Genomic DNA, 17097 nt, shown 5'->3' on the forward strand with positions numbered 1-17097 from the left:
TGCATCACCCGCAAGGTTATCTGATTTCAATCCATGCGACTTTTGGCTCCGGGGACATCTAAAAGAACGAGTTTACCAGGGAAATGTTCGGTCTCCACCTGATCTGAAGGCCAGTATGCAGGAACACGTTCCTCAAATTCCATCGGGCCGGCCGCGGTGGTCGTGCGGTTCTAGCGCTGCAGTCCGGAACCGCGGGACTGCTACGGTCGCAGGTTCGAATCCTGCCTCGGGCATGGATGTGTGTGGTGTCCCTAGTTAGGTTTAAGTAGTTCTAAGTTCTAGAGGACTGATGACCTAAGATGTTAAGTCCCATAGTGCTCAGAGCCATTTGAACCAAATTCCATCGGAACTGCTGTAAAAAATTGTTGATCACTTCGTTTTACGGATGCAGCATCCCGTCCACGTCTCTGGTGCTCATATTGAACCAACTGTGTAAGAAGCGGTAAATAATGAAATTAACATGAGGCCTTTATCACTTGTTTCATCCTTTCTGCCCATGTCCTATTCCTAATCCAACACATATGGAAACATTTCTATACTTATTTCTTGCATTCACAGCGCCAGATTTGCACCTTGTGTCCAAATTTGGAACTAATTTTTTCCAATGAAAATCGGTACCTCATTAAAGCACTAGAATACCTACCAAGTGCCACTGTCATACGATAATTACAGTCCACGCTGGACCTCTCTGACTAGCTGCAGTTTAATTATAAAGCATAATGCGGATCCGCGTAATAGCCGAAAACTGGAAACAAGCATCTCCGTGCCAGGGAGGAGTAAGTCTTATGGATTGTCGCTCGACACAGTCAAATTAGGATCATCTCATTACTCTCTTTCATACGTATACGCCTCCTTTTATATTAGTGCCATCCAATTCATTCCCAATCATCTTCCCTTTTCCTTTAAGCCTTCTTCGTGTTTTTTGTCTGCGAGGAAACTGCGCCTCCTCGGAAGAAACGCCCAAGGCGAGCAACCTAGCTGGCGTAACCCAGTTACGTCACTGGCCATGGATCCACTTGCAATTTCTCGTTACAATATGGAAAATTTCAATTAATTTACAAAAATGATTAATTTTTCTCTCTGAAATCGTGATTATGTGCCAACAGTTTATGGGATGTTTGTCTAAAACTTACTGAAATTTGGGAGTACTTCAATTATGTTCAAATTAATTAGTCGAAGTCGCACACGCACATGAAAACACGCACTCGCAGATTGCATCTATTTAAAAAGTCGTCTTGCTAGAGAAGTACTTGATTCCCGGCGACCTAAATGCCGCAGGCTACAACGCGGTAGTCGGCACGCCATTTGCTGCGACGACGTAACAAGTAGCGGCGGTGCGACGCGACGTCGGCACGGAAAATGAGAGCAGCGCCCGCCGCGAGCCGCTGCGGCGCCTGCAGCTACATCTAGCGGCGCGCGCGCGCACTGCGTCGCCAGAAGCGAGAGTGACCTCCGCGCGAGCTCGGCTCGGCTCGCGACCGAACCGGGCCACACGGGCAGTCTCCAGCCGTCTGTGGCGCGCTACGGTCGCTCTCGCATCCTCCGCAGCCGCGACCTCGCCAGCCAGCCAGCACGCCCTCTGCCAGCAGCCACTTTCACGGGACGCTCGCTTTCGCTCTCACTACCTGTTCCTCCGAGCAACTACTCCTGCCCGGCGTTTGACAAGTGTCGCGAGCGACCCTCTGTGGTTTTTTGTTTCTTCTTAAAGTGTGTCGTGTCTCGTACGCCGCAAAGGTGCGCAAGTAGCTAACTACTGTTGTTCCGCTGTTGTGCCGCCAGTTGGTTGTCGTCTGCCTGTGCACGAGCGGTGACAACATCGATGCCAGGGGCGCCGTTATAGGTGAGTGACTTACACCAATATACTATCCTCTCTTTCTCTCTCTCTCTCTTTGTAAGCACTTATTTTCGGCTCTGCCTCTCACTGTATATATATGTCTTTGTCACGCCCTCCCACTCTAGGCCAATGACAATGCACACAACACACCTTTAGCGAATGACAGAAGTGCCTAACCAGCAAGGAAGAGAGCAAAACGAATTGCTGAACGCGGCGCAGTTTGTTTTCGTCGCGAGAGTTGTGTGTGTGGGAGAGATATCGACTGGTTGCTTGGCTGGCGGCCGCGGCGGCGGAGGCGGCCTTGCCGCTTTAACGTGCCGCGATGACAGCGTCTGCCCCCGTTACGGCGCGGCGCGGGCTCTCCGGAGAAACGGCGCGAAGGAAAGGGAAAAAGCGAGCAGTGACACGCCAGGCCAGGCCAGAACCGCACTAGACGGCGCTCTGCCGCTCTCGTAGGTCCCGTTTCGGTGCCCCACGCGCGCGTCATTTTAGCCTCCGGCGGACGCGGGCGCTGCTCATAAATAGTGCGGCTTGTGAACTCGGCCTGGCAACAGCGACGCCGTGGCGTTCACTCACTCGCCGCCCCAGATACTGCGCCGCCACCGGCCGGCCGCCGCTGTATCAATTTCGGCGCCCACGGTCGTCATTGGCTGCAGCCGCGATACAAGTTGCTGTTGCTCCCTCCTTTTTTTTTCACTCTTTCCCCTCCTTCGAGCCACGTTATCGCGGAGGATGGCAGTTACGCTTCCAAATCTGACTTCACCTCCTCGTCGATTCTGACGTTGGTGTCATTATTAGGACATCCTCTGCGGGTCCCGCAAACGATAGGATACTCTCCGATCTCTAGCGTGTATATCAAGTAAAATTAAGTAGACGATTTTTCTTTCATTGTTTGTCCTTTTCCCCACAGTGTACCAATGCGAACACAGTTCAGTAAATCCGGTGGACTGTCTATGAAATTCGTCTATTTCAGGTTATAACAGGATCGTGAAATCTCTGTCCACATTAGTCGAAAGTAACGAAACTAATAAACAATATTCCATCGTCATTTTATCATATCGTTTCTGCGGGTGAATTTGTGAATATTGTTGTCTTGTAGATATGAAGTAAGCAGCCACTTTCCACTTTTTTTCTATAGCTTTCACGTTTCGGCCTTTCACTCATCTTCAGTCTGTGAAATTCATTTATGACTTCATCAAATTTTACGCTGCATCAGTCACGATAAAAATGTTTGTATTCGTATAATACCTAAAAGTAACGACAACCTACGGAATGAAGAGGCAGCTGCAGAGTTGAAACTACTGTCGATAAAAAAACGTCTTATTGACGAAGATAGTAATTTATTTCTCTAAATAAAGCCATAAAAAGAATAATTGGTTTCTATATTCCGTCAAGTCATTTAATCCACAGCCACAAAGTTAATTAACATGGATAAATTAATGAGCAGTGTTTGTCAGTACATGTGGTTTTTTCATAGAATGATAAGAATATTAACAATTTGTGAATATGGAGTAATTCTTCGAACTCTCCAGTCGTAAACGCAACAGTCACAATCTTAAAATACGCCGCAATGAAATGTACCCTGTGCTATCCACTTTTTAAGTGTAACTGTGACTTTTTGTGATGTAGTTCGTATGTGCTAAAAAAGCACATGGGGTAATATTTAAAGGCGTTAATTCAAACACCACTTTTTCCTCAGTTTTTCCGACGCATTATGCAAACCGACGATAATGTATAACGTAAAATTAATGTGTTCTGAAATCAAATTAATTCAGTATTTTTACCTTTCAGACCAGTTTAATTCATGCGGTATCACTCGTTCGGGAACCTGTCGTCGTGAACAGTGTAACTAATTTCTCCTGAAGTTACTGACAGCTCATTCATTGCAGAAAGAGCATCAGCTCAACTTCCGTGTAAGCCAACATTATGGAACATCCCATAAAACAATTCTGAAACGTTTCAAGCCATCGCCAAAGCTTCTAAGAAGCCCCATTTGTCACAGGTTAATAGCCTGTAGCGCCATAAACTGGACTTGGTCCTCTCACCACTCTTTTTTTTCCCATTCAGGAACGAACTACAAATCGTTATTTCTGCCATTTGGATATGGAAGATTAGTGTCGTAGAGTCTCTAAGTTAAGATTTGGTGCTGAAAGTGACAGGAATTTTGCAGTCACCTTGGCTCAGAGTTTTGTTGTAGACCTTCGCTTCCTCGCGTGTCCTGTTACAGGGCGTGTTTATAACCAGCGCTCATCCTCGGGAATCCTTGCTTCGTACTTGCTTGAGATTGTGAGATTATGTATAATTACAATGTCGATATACAGTATTTTATTTTCTTGTTTCCACAGTCAGGACTGAAGCGAATCATTTGTAAGAAACAACTTAGAAGTCTTTTCCGCGTATATGTTTTCATTAATGTCTGTACTCGATATTTCTCGGTAACTTTATGTCCCGTTCAGTTTTTCTCATTAATGTACGTTGACGATTGTCTAGCCATCGAATCAAGCAGTCTATTAGTCAACGGCTTTCTTTCGCCAGCGTCGGTGATTGCACTAGGTCGAAGGTACACTGCGCTTAAGTTCAGGCGGTCGACCGATTGTTTGAAACAGGTATCCATATAAAGATTCTCGTTCTGAGAAATGGACACATATTCAGGTCTTACGTAGGTGTATGAAATGTGCTGTTTAGCTTGAATCGACCGTTAACATTGGAATCTACTTTCTACAGAGTTTGAAAAAGTAAGTGTGAGAAATAATTGAGAAGCACTAGTTTGCTTTTGTTCTACGGTATTACTTTTATTGTGTGAACCTGTTTTCGGCTTACAAGGCCTTCTTCACATATTTATTGACTATTGTCGGCAAAGAAGTTTCAATGTTTATAAATGACATTGGAAAAGACGTTAGATATCTAGATTGAAGCAGAAACGTGCAATAAATAACATCTTTGACAGTCAGTAAATGTCTGATGATGGACTCGTAAGTACAACCGGTTAACGCAATAAAAATAATACTGTAGTAAAAAAAGCAAGCTGGCACTTTTTGTTTATTGTAATGTTGTTCTACCAAGAACCGATGGAAGATTCAGTTAAAGTGGGAGAAACTTTAGAGGTTTACTTTTTACGTCAATACATTACAAAAAGTTTATATAAATATGGGTCCCAAAATCCTTCGTTTCGAATATATGAAAAGATTTATTACCCATGGCACAAATATCATACACTTATTAAATACACAGGTATGTATGAAAGAATTTATCATTCATAGCACACTAATGATACATTTACAAAAATTGCTCGGGACAACCACCTCCTGCTTCCATGCATCCCCTGAATTTCCGTTTTATTCTTTGCTGTAAGCTGCGAAAAACTCTTGGTCTGTTCCGTATTTGGTCAGATCTATTCTGCCTACGCTCCCTCAGAACGTCGTCAGAAACTGAATACACCAATGATACAGAGGACAAAGATAATTTGCATTACAAACCTGGATGCCATTCGACCAGTCGACTGTTCAGAAACTGGTTATTACGATACTGGCGAACTATCCGTCTAAACTGAGGTGGACCACCCCATTCACAAACCACATTCGTTGGATGCTAGGTTAGACCGTAAATGTTCTGCATACATTATTATGATATAAGCTATTGTTAAACAGGACAAGCGACAATAACGCGAAACCAAACACATGCCATGGTCAAATGTAGACAAGAGAGTGAGTAAAAGTACACATTAGAGGTAAATCACACATGCAGGAGTTACTACAGTCATACCTCCCTAGCGAAGGATTTTAGGATGCGTGTTCAATATGTGTTGTAATCTTTTGGCGGCAAGAATAAACACTGACACATCTTTTTATACATACTGCATAATGAACGAACGCGTGCCCACCGTAAAGCAGTAGTAAAACTGCAGTGCATTTCGCCGCATCCGGGTTTTGGCGGTACCAGCCCTGCACGCAGATGTGACTGGGACGTAACAAGAAGGCAGCCCTCGCCGTCCTTTCCGGAGAAACTTCACCGGCGGTCCTCTACAGGGAAAATGTTGACTCAGCGCGCGACCTACATAGGCCGCTGCTAGCGCCAAGGCGCTAACGCCTCTGTTACGAGGCGTTTCGGTTGCGGCCCTCTTAATGCTGAGAATGCACCGTCCCCTTTTCCCTTTTGACCAGACCTATGAAGCGCGTATTATTTACTCCCGTTTTTACTATCTCGGTTTCCTATAGAGAAACGAAATTACAACGTAAAGTGAACTGTTTTCCTTAATTTCTCTAGATCTTCACCCTTGCCCTTATAATTAGACATCAAAGCGCCGACTGGTTTGACGTCTTTTTATTTCTTCAGCTTACCACACTCGGAATCTTCCATATTTCTTAAACGTATCGTAATCTGTGCTGATTTTTGTGAGCTCTCAACGGCGTTGAAGACGAACTGCTTCTGAAAATATTGATGTGTGGGTCGGTCCAAGCTGTTCTGCCTCTTGCAACACTTTCTACACATTCCTCCCATTACCATGTCAAGTTTTCTCTTGCTTAGTTACACATCTGTCCACTCAGCTTTTAACGTCGTACTGTTTCGCTACAATGCAAATGCATGTGGTTACTTCTCTAGCCGAACCCGAAGGAAGTAGCAAAATCTATAGTAGCACGGAGTATTATCACACGGGCGAAATTAAAATAATTGAAAGACAGTAAAAATATTTAAATCATTCCACTCCATAACTAAGGCGATGGCACTGGTACAGCAACCGTAACAGATCTTTAGATACAGAAAAGCAGTCTTCGTTACACAAAATAGGTTTACTTAATCTTCTCATGTGACGCTTTTCACTTTTTCTAGGCATTACCGACAAACTCCTGCTAATCATGATCGAGGCGTCGAACGTAACTAAAAGTCCCATAGACCCACGAGCCAGATAGCTACAGCCAGTGCTTCATTATATCATCAATAAAATTCTTACTACTCGTAACCGAGGCGCCAAAGGTGATTATGAGTCGCAAAGAACTTGGGCGAAACAGCCAGATAGCCACTGTGAATGCTCCTTGATATCCTGATGCTCCTCTACACGATTACCAAGAGTTTTTATTGATTGTCTGATGATGCCTAGAACAAGCGAAATGCGTCACATGTATAGAGTAAATAAACCTCTTGTGAAACCAAGACTGTTTTTTCTGTATGTAAAATATTTACTACTATGTAACAGAGTAATATGTTTACTATTAATAACGAATGTGAACTGTGGAAGCTGGCAGCAGTGTGTTATTATTAGGAATGAACCCAACTTTCCTATGGAACGATTTATCAACACTGAAAACAGGGCAGATTAGCCAAGTAACAACCCTGATTCTCTACTACTAACACTACATTATGTAACTTCATACAGTTTACTATCGACCACAACTAAATGAATCCGAGATATTTGTGTATAGAGCAAACGTTTAACAAGAGGAAAACTGGGCAACAAAATGCGAATTCGTCTTTAAGTAGCTTCTTTTCTTGTGGGGCCAAGTTTAAAATATACGGTGCAACGTAAGACACAGATTTCTGAAATACAGGCGAGGACGTGCTGGCAACAAACCGGTTCGCGGTAATAAAAGTTATTCATGTGGAAAAACGGTCATTTCAGTTTGTCACTGAAAACCGTGTGTGAAATGTTTCAACGTGCACGAGGGGGGGAGGGTTACCTGGGCAACAACGCCACACTATCATTTCACTTCAACAGACTCGCCGGTAGATGCCTGCGTAGCGTTCCAGCCTTGTAATCGCGATGTCTTTGGTTCGATTCTCGCTAGAAAAATTGAATTCATTGTCATCAAATTGCAATGTCAGTTACACATTGAATAATATATTAACTACATAAAGCTTTTTATTTTTAATTCGAAAATGCACCAAAAATGTGAGTACTTAACAATACATTAAAATTTGGTACAAAAAGGATAAACGCCTTATTTTTAAATGAAAAAATATATCATTGTTGCTGTTCAATGATTTTGGCATATTTTGGTTGGAATAGTGGGATTAGATTCAAGGTGAAAAGATATCAGTGTTAATATCCGCTGATGGCATTGCTACCCTGGGTGAAAGTGAAGAAGAATTACAGCATCTGTTGAATGGAATGATCAGTCTCATGAGTAAAGAATTATAGAACTACAAAACAAGTACAAAAGAGCTGAAAAGAATTGCGCCGGTGAGGATAGAACCAGCAGTTTTGCAATAAAAGGATGTTGTTGTGGTCTTCAGTCCTGAGACTGGTTTGATGCAGCTCACCAAGCTACTCTATCCTGTGCAAGCTTCTTCATCTCCCAGTACCTACTGCAACCTACATCCTTCTGAATCTGTTTAGTGTATTCATCTCTTGATCCAAATCTATGATTTTTCCCTCCACGCTGCCCTCCTATAGTAAATTGGTGATCCCTTGATGCCTCATAACATGTCCTACCAACGGATCCCTTCTTCTAGTCAAGTTGTGCCACAAACTTCTCTTCTCCCCAGTCCTATTCAATAGCTCCTCATTAGTTATGTGATCTACCCATCTAATCTTCAGCATTCTTCTGTAGCACCACATTTCGAAAGCTTCTATTCTCTTCTTGTCCAAACTATTTATCGTCCACGTTTCACTTCCATACATGGCTACGCTCCATACAAATACTTTCAGAAACGACTTCCTGACACTTAAATCTATACTCGATGTTATTAATTTCTCTTCTTCAGAAACGCTTTCCTTCCCATTGCCAGTCTACATTTTATATCCTCTCTACTTCGACCATCATCAGTTATTTTGCTCCCCAAATAGCAAAACTCTTTTACTACTTCAAGTGTCTCATTTCCTAATCTAATTCCCTCAACATCACCAGACTTAATTCGACTACATTCCATTACCCTCGTATTGCTTTTGTTGATGTTCATCTTATATCCTCCTATGAAGACACTATCCATTCCGTTCAACCGCTCTTCCAAGTCCTTTGCCGTCTCTGACAGAATTACGATGTCATTGGCGAACCTCAAAGTTTTTATTTCTTCTCCATGGATTTTAATACCTACTCCGAATTTTTCTTTTGTTTCCTTCACTGCTTGATCAATACACAGATTGAATAACGTCGGGGAGAGGCTACAACCCTGTCTCACTCCCTTCCCAACCACTGCTTCCCTCTCATGCTCCTCGACTATTATAACTTCCATCTGGTTTCTGTACAAATTGTAAATAGCCTTTAGCTCCCTGTATTTTATCCCTGCCACCTTCATAATTTGAAAGAGAGTATTCCAGTCAACATTGTCAAAAGCTTTCTCTACGTCTACGAATGCTAGAAACGTAGATTTGCCTTTCCTTAATCTAGCTTCTAAGATAAGTCGTAGGGTCAGTGTTGCCTCACATGTTGCAACATTTCTACGGAATCCAAACTGATCTTCTCCGAGGTCGGCTTCTGCCAGTTTTTCGATTCGTCTGTAAAGAATTCTCGTTAGTATTTTGCATGCGTGACGTTTTAAACTGACTGTTCGGTAATAAAAGGATTAAAACGCAAAAACCTCGACATGTTTGCAGTGAAGAGTAAAGTCGATTTCCCATTATTTTTAGCAGTTCATCTTGCTGCTCTAGGAAACAGCTGTCCAGGCACTGACGGTCAAATCGTACGAAAATGAGCAAGTCTCCGTATGGCCCATAACTCAAGGGCACGCGTGAAGACTGGACCGCGTTGTGCTGGCATCCCATTCCGGCGGTGGAGACGCAGGCCCGCGCCGCGGTGTGGAGAGCGCCGGCCAGCGGACTTTCTCCGGCGCGCCGCTCTCTTCTGGCCTACTGGCTGGCGCTCTTACTTAGCACCGCGGCCGCGGCCGCTGCCACGCCGGACCACGCCGGCCGGCCTTCCGCTGCGTTTCCCGCGCCGCTCCGGCACTGCCTTGCCTCTGGTGGCTCCTCTGGTGGCAGCTGTACCGGTGCCGCAGTGTTTCGCCACAGGCGGACACCTGTGGCGCGGGAGCAAGTAGGGCCGGGCCGGACCACGCCGCACGCTCGCCCCCACTTACGGCTTCAGCAGTACACACACACACACACACACGATACACATCAAGAACAACAACACAGAATCGGTGTGCTGTTCTGAAATATTGGATTGCAGGAATAAATAAATCATACAAGTGCAAGTACAACTAGCGCTCCAGCGGGATCCGCACAAATATATGTTTACAGACAATAATAATAGTCAGAATGAGGTTTTCACTCTGCAGCGGAGTGTGCGCTCATATGAAACTTCCTGGCAGATTAAAACTGTGTGCGCTCATATGAAACTTCCTGGCAGATTAAAACTGTGTACCGGACCGAGACTCGAACTCGGGATCTTTGCCTTTCGCGGGCAAGTGCTCTACCATCTGAGCTACCCAAGCACGACACACGATCCGTCCTCACAGCTTTAATTCCACTAGTACCTCGTCTCCTACCTTCGAAACTTCACGGAAGCTCTGCTGCAAAGGTTTGGAAGGTAGGAGACGGGGTACTGGCGGAATTAAAGCTGTGAGGACGGGTCGTGAGTCGTGCTTGGGTAGCTCAGATGGTAGAGCTCTCCTGCAGAAGTTTGGAAGGTAGGAGACGAGGTACTGGCGGAATTAAAGCTGTGAGGACGAGTCGTGAGTCGTGCTTGGGTAGCTCAGATGGTAGAGCTCTCCTGCAGAAGTTTGGAAGGTAGGAAACGAGGTACTGGCGGAATTAAAGCTGTGAGGACGGGTCGTGAGTCGTGCTTGGGTAGCTCAGATGGTAGAGCTCTCCTGCAGAAGTTTGGAAGGTACGAGACGAGGTACTGGCGGAATTAAAGCTGTGAGGGCGGGTCGTGAGTCGTGCTTGGATAGCTCAGATGGTAGAGATCTCCTGCAGAAGTTTGGAAGGTAGAGCTCAGGTGGTAGAGATCTCCTGCAGAAGTTTGGAAGGTAGGAGACGAGGTACTGACAGAATTAAAGCTGTGAGGACGGGTCGTGAGTCGTGCTTGGGTAGCTCAGATGGTAGAGCTCTCCTGCAGAAGTTTGGTGGGTAGGAGACGTGGTACTGGCGGAATTAAATCTGTGAGGACGGGTCGTGAGTCGTGCTTGGGTAGCTCAGATGGTAGAGCTCTCCTGCAGAAGTTTGGAAGGTAGGAGACGAGGTACTGGTGGAATTAAAGCTGTGAGGACGGGTCGTGACTCGTGCTTGGGTAGCTCAGATGGCAGAGCTCTCCTGCAGAAGTTTGGTGGGTAGGAGACGAGGTACTGGCGCCACACACCGTCAGGTGGCTTGCGGAGTATGGATGTAGATGTAGATGTAGAATTAAAGCTGTGAGGACGGGTCGTGAGTCGTGCTTGGGTAGCTCAGATGGTAGAGCTCTCCTGCAGAAGTTTGGAGGGTAGGAGACGAGGTACTGGCGGAATTAAAGCTGCGAGGACGGGTCGTGAGTCGTGCTTGGGTAGCTCAGATGGTAGAGCTCTCCTGCAGAAGTTTGGAGGGTAGGAGACGAGGTACTGGCGGAATTAAAGCTGTGAGGACGGGTCGTGAGTCGTGCTTGGGTAGCTCAGATGGTAGAGCACTTGCGTGCGAATGGCAAAGGTCGCGTGTTCGAGTCTCGGTCCGGCACACAGTTTTAATCTGCCAGGAAGTTTCAATAATAATAGTGCTAATAATAATTTCTTGTGGTTCGACGGCCAGATGGGAGTCTTTTTCTGGGCGTCGCTTCGGCGACTTCCCTGTCCGTAACTCAACCCATTCATCCAGCCGGGAAAAGACGACCTTCATTTTAACACGGAATCTGAACTGCGTGTTATTTCTGGCGATTCCTCACATCGCTGAGAGGCTGAGGCTGGGTTAAAATGAAGACTGAAAAATCGGTGGTCCTACCGTTATTCAATCCCGCGACCTTTCAGGTTTACAGGCACGCGCTTTACTCCTACACCTCCAGGCCCTACATATACACTGAAGCGCCGAAGAAACTGGTATACGCATGCTTATTGAAATACAGAGTTGTATAAACAGGCAGAATACTTCGCTGCGGTCGGAAAAGCCTATATATGACAACTAGAGTCTCTCGCAGTTGTTACATCGGTTACTGCTTCCTCATCGTTATCAAAATTAAAGTTATTTTGAATGTTGTGTTATAGCCGGTGCACGAGAGACGGTACACAGCATCTGTGAGGTAGCGATGAAGAAGTGATTTTCCCTTACGACTATTTCACCACTGTACCGTTAACGTCAGGAATCCAGTAAAACATCAAATCTCCGACATCACTGCAGGCGGAAAGAGAACCTGCAAGAACAGGACCAACGACGACTGAATAGAATCATTCAACGTGACAGAAGTGCAAGCCTTCCGCATATTGCTGCAGATTTCAATGCTGTGCCCTCCATAAGGGTCAGCGTGGGATCCATTCAACGAAACATTATCGATGTGGGCTTTCGCAGACGAAGGCCCACTCTTGTACTCTTGATAACTTAAAGCTTTATGCCTCGCCTAGGCCCTTCGAAACCGACATTGGACTGTTGATGACTGGAAACATGTTGCCCAAGCAGAGGAGTCTCGTTTCAAGTTGTATCGAGCGGATGGACGTGTTCAGGTATGGAGACAAACTCATGAATCCAGGACCCTGCATGTCAGCAGGGGACTGTTCAAGCTGGTGAAGCCTCTGTAATGGTGTGGGCATTGTGCAGTAATGTGGTCCCTGATACGTCTAGGTGAAACTCTGACAGCATCCTGTCTGATCGCCTGCATCCATTCACTCCCATTGTGCAATTCCAGCAGGACAATGCGACACCCCACACGTTCAGAATAGCTACAGGACTACTTTTCTGAGGTTAAACACTTCCGCTGGATACCAGACTCCGCAGACATCAACATTATTGAACGTATATGGGATGCCTTGCAACGCGCTACTCAGAAGAGACCTCCACTCCCTCGTACTCTAACGGATTTATGCATAGCTCCGACAGGCTTCCTGGTCTCAGTTCCCTGCAGCACTACTTCACACACGATATTATGCAGGTGTACCAGTTTCTTTGGCTCTTCAGTGTACACAAACAATTCATCAATGGTTTGTTACGAGTGACTTTACGAGAATTAAATTATGTGATACATACGGTCGTCTCTTCTGATCGCACTGACTTAGAAGCTTAAATTATTTGCATTGCCAAGCGACTGTAGATCTTAGATCTAACATAAACTTCAGCTCTATGTTTCTATCTGTTCCTGAGAAAAAGGTTGTCGTAACATTCGGACGGACTCGCAGACGGATAACAGACTGCTCCTATAAGGTTCCGTTTTTAGCGACTGACGAACGGTATCCGAAAAACAATATTGTCACCCTCATTTTAGCACCTTGTTTTACGCCATACGTGTAACGTACTCACCGCTCTTGTTCTCTACATACATAAATGATCGGACCGATAAAGCGTGCAGCAATATGCAACTGTTTCCCGATGATCCTATGATGTAGGAAAATACAGTTGTTGAGTGACTATAGGAGGGTACGTTATGACTTAGATACAACTTCTGGCCGATGTGATGGATGGCAGCTTACTCTAAATGTAGAAAAACAATGAGTTAATACAGATCACTGAGAGAAACAGCCGTCTTTTGTATGGATGCGGTAGTGCGTCATGGCGGTTAAATATCTAGGCGTACCGGTGCGATATGAAATGGAACGAGCGTAGCAGGAAAGCTAGAATTTTAGCAAAGCGTAGCTCATGTGTAAAGGATACTGCGTACACAACACAAATGCGACCCATACTTGAGTACTACTCGAGTGTTTGGCACAGCCACAAGATCAGATTGAAGAAAGGCATCGCAGCAGTTCAGAGACATGTTGCTAAATTTCTTATCGGTAGACCGACACACGAGTATTACAGGTATTGCGGAGACACATCGAGAACTCAAATGCGAATCCTTGGTGAGAATTGGACTTCCTTTTCGTGAAACACCATTGACAAAATTTAAGAAGCCGGCATTTGGGGTTGCTAACAGAAGAACAGCAAAGACAAGATAACAGACATTAGGGCTCATACGGAGGCATGTAGATAGTGGGGTTTCCTTTGTTCCATTTACGAGTGTAACAGGAAACCAAGGACGATTAGTGCTACAACGTTATCTGTGCCGCACACCGTATTGTGGCTTGCTGAATATACAGGCCGATGAGAAAGTAACTGTGCACACTTTGTGTGTGTAATATATACATCAAAATAGAGTTAAATGCTAAATAAAGTTTTGTTTGAAATTGCTGTATTTCCGAGTTATGATGCCTAATATCAATTGAGGTAGGCATCACATCATGAGCCAGCACAGGCTTTTGGCCTGTCATGTTAACCTCCATATCGCTAGATGTTGCTTTGTACACTTCTTCTACACTGCTCGGTTGATTCCGGCACTAAATGCCTTTGTTTACTTGACTTTGGTGGAGTTCGCTGTACCCTATGGCGCTTTTGTAGTGTAGCGCCACCAGACTTACTACGTACATTCATTCTGTTGGTAGTCCATAGACTGCAGTCGTTATGTACGGTACGATGGCGTCTCAAACGGTAAATATTCGGAGATGTGTCTTCCTTACGGCGTAGCAAAAATCAATGCACGAGCAGTAACAAGACGTTATCTGGAAATGTTTCCAAACAAAAGAGCACGAAACCATCAGACTTTTACAGCTTCGGACAGGCGTTTAAGGGAAAATGGCAGTCGTTGTACGCCACGGTTAGGTCGGTCTCAGCTTGATGGGGTGAGTGTTGGGAACACCCTGGAACTGGCATTCGAAGCTGCGACTATAAGAACCCGCCGTATAACGGCCGCTGTGAGGTTTCTCAATCAGCTGTACGGCGCCCGCTTCCTAGCAGTTCCATCCACTTCACGTGCAGAAGGTACAGGAGCTGATACCTGTAGACTACCCTAGATGTCAGAATTTCTGTCAGTAGTTACTTTAACGCCATGCTGCTTATTCACTGTACGGCCGCCGGGTACTGTTTACAGATGAGAGCCTCGTTACCCGCCCGAGTATCGTGAACGCTGTGAACGTATGAGAATCCTCGCGTGACTATAATACGAAGGTATCAGCGTCGTTTTGAACTGAACATTCGGTGTGGTATAATGGACAGTCAGTTACGTGGGCTGTATGTTGATCCACAGCGCCCGACTGGATGGTCTGCTTCATGATGTGCCACTCGCTACACGAACCAATTTATGGTTTATGCCCAACGGGATGCAAGACAGCATCTCACTGTTGCTCATCCCGATAAATGGATAGATCATCCAGGATCCGTTGCTTGGTCCGCCAGATCCCAGGACCTCAACCTCTGGGGGCTGTTTCGAGGAGCTCGTGCACGGTGTTGCAGCTTAGAATGTAGTGCAACTACAATATCGAATTGGAAATAGTCGATGTTTTACTCTTATTTTGATGCATACATTACTCCTACGAAGTGTGTACCATTACTTTCGAATCGTCCTTTATACAAGTATACATTTAGGTGTAGATGTGGAAATGACGAAGACTGAAATCATTTACAATCGCACGCAGGAGTCAGTCGTCTATCAAGCAACACCTACCTAAAAAGATTTTGCGATCGCTTTGAATCGGTTACGACTTCTCTTAAAAACGAAGACGATTGCTTAGGAAGGATTTTATTGAAATTCCAGAGGATATAGCTTGTTTAACAAATTTAAATAATAAATTTAACAAAATTAATCTGCAGTGATAAGAAAATTTGAATTGAATAAAGAGGAAAGTAACTTCTTCTGCATCCATGTCAAAACTTGCTTGTACAAACAAAATTTTTATATGAGACATATCCATCACTTTCCGAATACTCCCCTAGTACAAAACGAATTATCATGCCTTTCTAGTACATTGTCAGTATTCGAAAGCAGTTAAGCAAACTTTAAAAATAGGTTCCAGTCCATCTTTAACATGATCATTCCAGACTGGGTACTAGAAACTTTCTCAAACACAAGTACGATTTAATTATCATTTCATGAGAATCTGATGGCATTGTCAACAAGTGAAGAGCTAAAAGTGAAATTTAAAAAACACATATCGAGAATTTTGGTTCACATTCAAATTCCAGTATTGAATCCAGCTTTATGGGCCGCAACAAAGAAGTTTTTCTGTACGCTCGCATGACGATTTCTAGCCGAAATAAGATGTAGTGTAGTCAGCAATTTATAGAAAAAGAAGATTATCAGTAGAGGGACGTGTCGATTTAACATTGCTGATGACAAATAGCGAACCTTAGTGTCACTGCTTCTCAGGCCTCCCACTAATAATATCATGTTAATTTTTAACAACATATATTTGTTGCTTGTTTTTTATTAATACACCAATATTATTACTTACTTTAGTGAAGTTATTTTAAAAATCTGACCTTTCTTCCAATATATATATATATATATATATATATAAAACATCTCCCAAGTGGCACACCATCGAATCACTGTAGGAAAACCGTGTGCTACGACGCTAAAATGCTGGAAAACTCTTGTTACCTTATAGAGTTCGTTACCTTATAGAGTTCGTGAACGAGGGTCGGTGTGTTCTCATCGTCCTGATCTTTCCGCGAGGTATATGTAGGAGGAAGCAATACATTGGTTATTCGTGAAGAAACGAAGGCTCTCTGAATTTTAACGGTGAAACACACCGAAATGTACAACGACTCTCTTGCAGCGTCTGTAATTGTAATTGGATGAGCGCCTCTGATTCTTTCGTACTTATGAAATGAATCTGTATAGAAACAGGCTGTTCTTCTTTGGATCTTTTCTAATTCGATCAATTCTATCTGATACGGATCCCAGACTGGTGAGCAGTATTCAAGTATTGGTCAAAAGAGGGTTTTGTAAGCTTCCCCCTTAGTGGGTGGACTACACTTAGTGAGAATTCTTTCAATAAATATCTGTCTGGCATCTGCTGTATTTGCCAATTGTTTTATGTGGTCGTTCTACTTGAAACCGCTCCGTACGCACACTCCCAGATACTCAATTCGTGTGACTGCTTCCAGTCACTGTTCTACAATAGCGTAACTGTTTTTTTCGTCTACTTATGTACAGTGGTTTACATTTAATTTTGTTGCGGGTCGACTGCCAATCCCTACATCGAGCGGCGATCCTCTGCATGTGTTTCTGCATTTCGCTACAATTTTACAGTTATGACTTCTCTGTACGCACCAGAACATTATTTAGAGTGGCTGGACCTAAGGTCTCTCTAGAGCACTCTCACCTCTTGTAGGAAAAGTTAAAATGTATCTACAAAACTAAAGGACTAAGTTGGGTTATGTTTAAAGAACACATGAATGGTGC

General features: G+C 44.3%; 1 protein-coding gene across 3 annotated transcripts in view; it reads left to right on the forward strand.

The window, feature by feature from the left end:
- The first annotated feature begins 1498 nt into the window (after nucleotides 1-1498).
- Nucleotides 1499-17097, forward strand: part of LOC126362137 (solute carrier organic anion transporter family member 74D-like) — a 348252-nt gene continuing 332653 nt past the window's right edge. For 2 of the 3 annotated variants that reach the window (XM_050007855.1, XM_050007856.1), the window contains exon 1: nucleotides 1505-1840. The gene's annotated coding sequence lies outside the window, so the exon portion shown is untranslated. Of the gene's footprint in view, nucleotides 1841-17097 lie in introns of all 3 variants that reach the window. The other variant, XM_050007854.1, reaches the window with a different exon arrangement.

The sequence above is a fragment of the Schistocerca gregaria genome, chromosome 1 (genome assembly GCF_023897955.1).
Source record: "Schistocerca gregaria isolate iqSchGreg1 chromosome 1, iqSchGreg1.2, whole genome shotgun sequence".
Taxonomy (NCBI): Eukaryota; Metazoa; Arthropoda; class Insecta; order Orthoptera; family Acrididae; genus Schistocerca; species Schistocerca gregaria.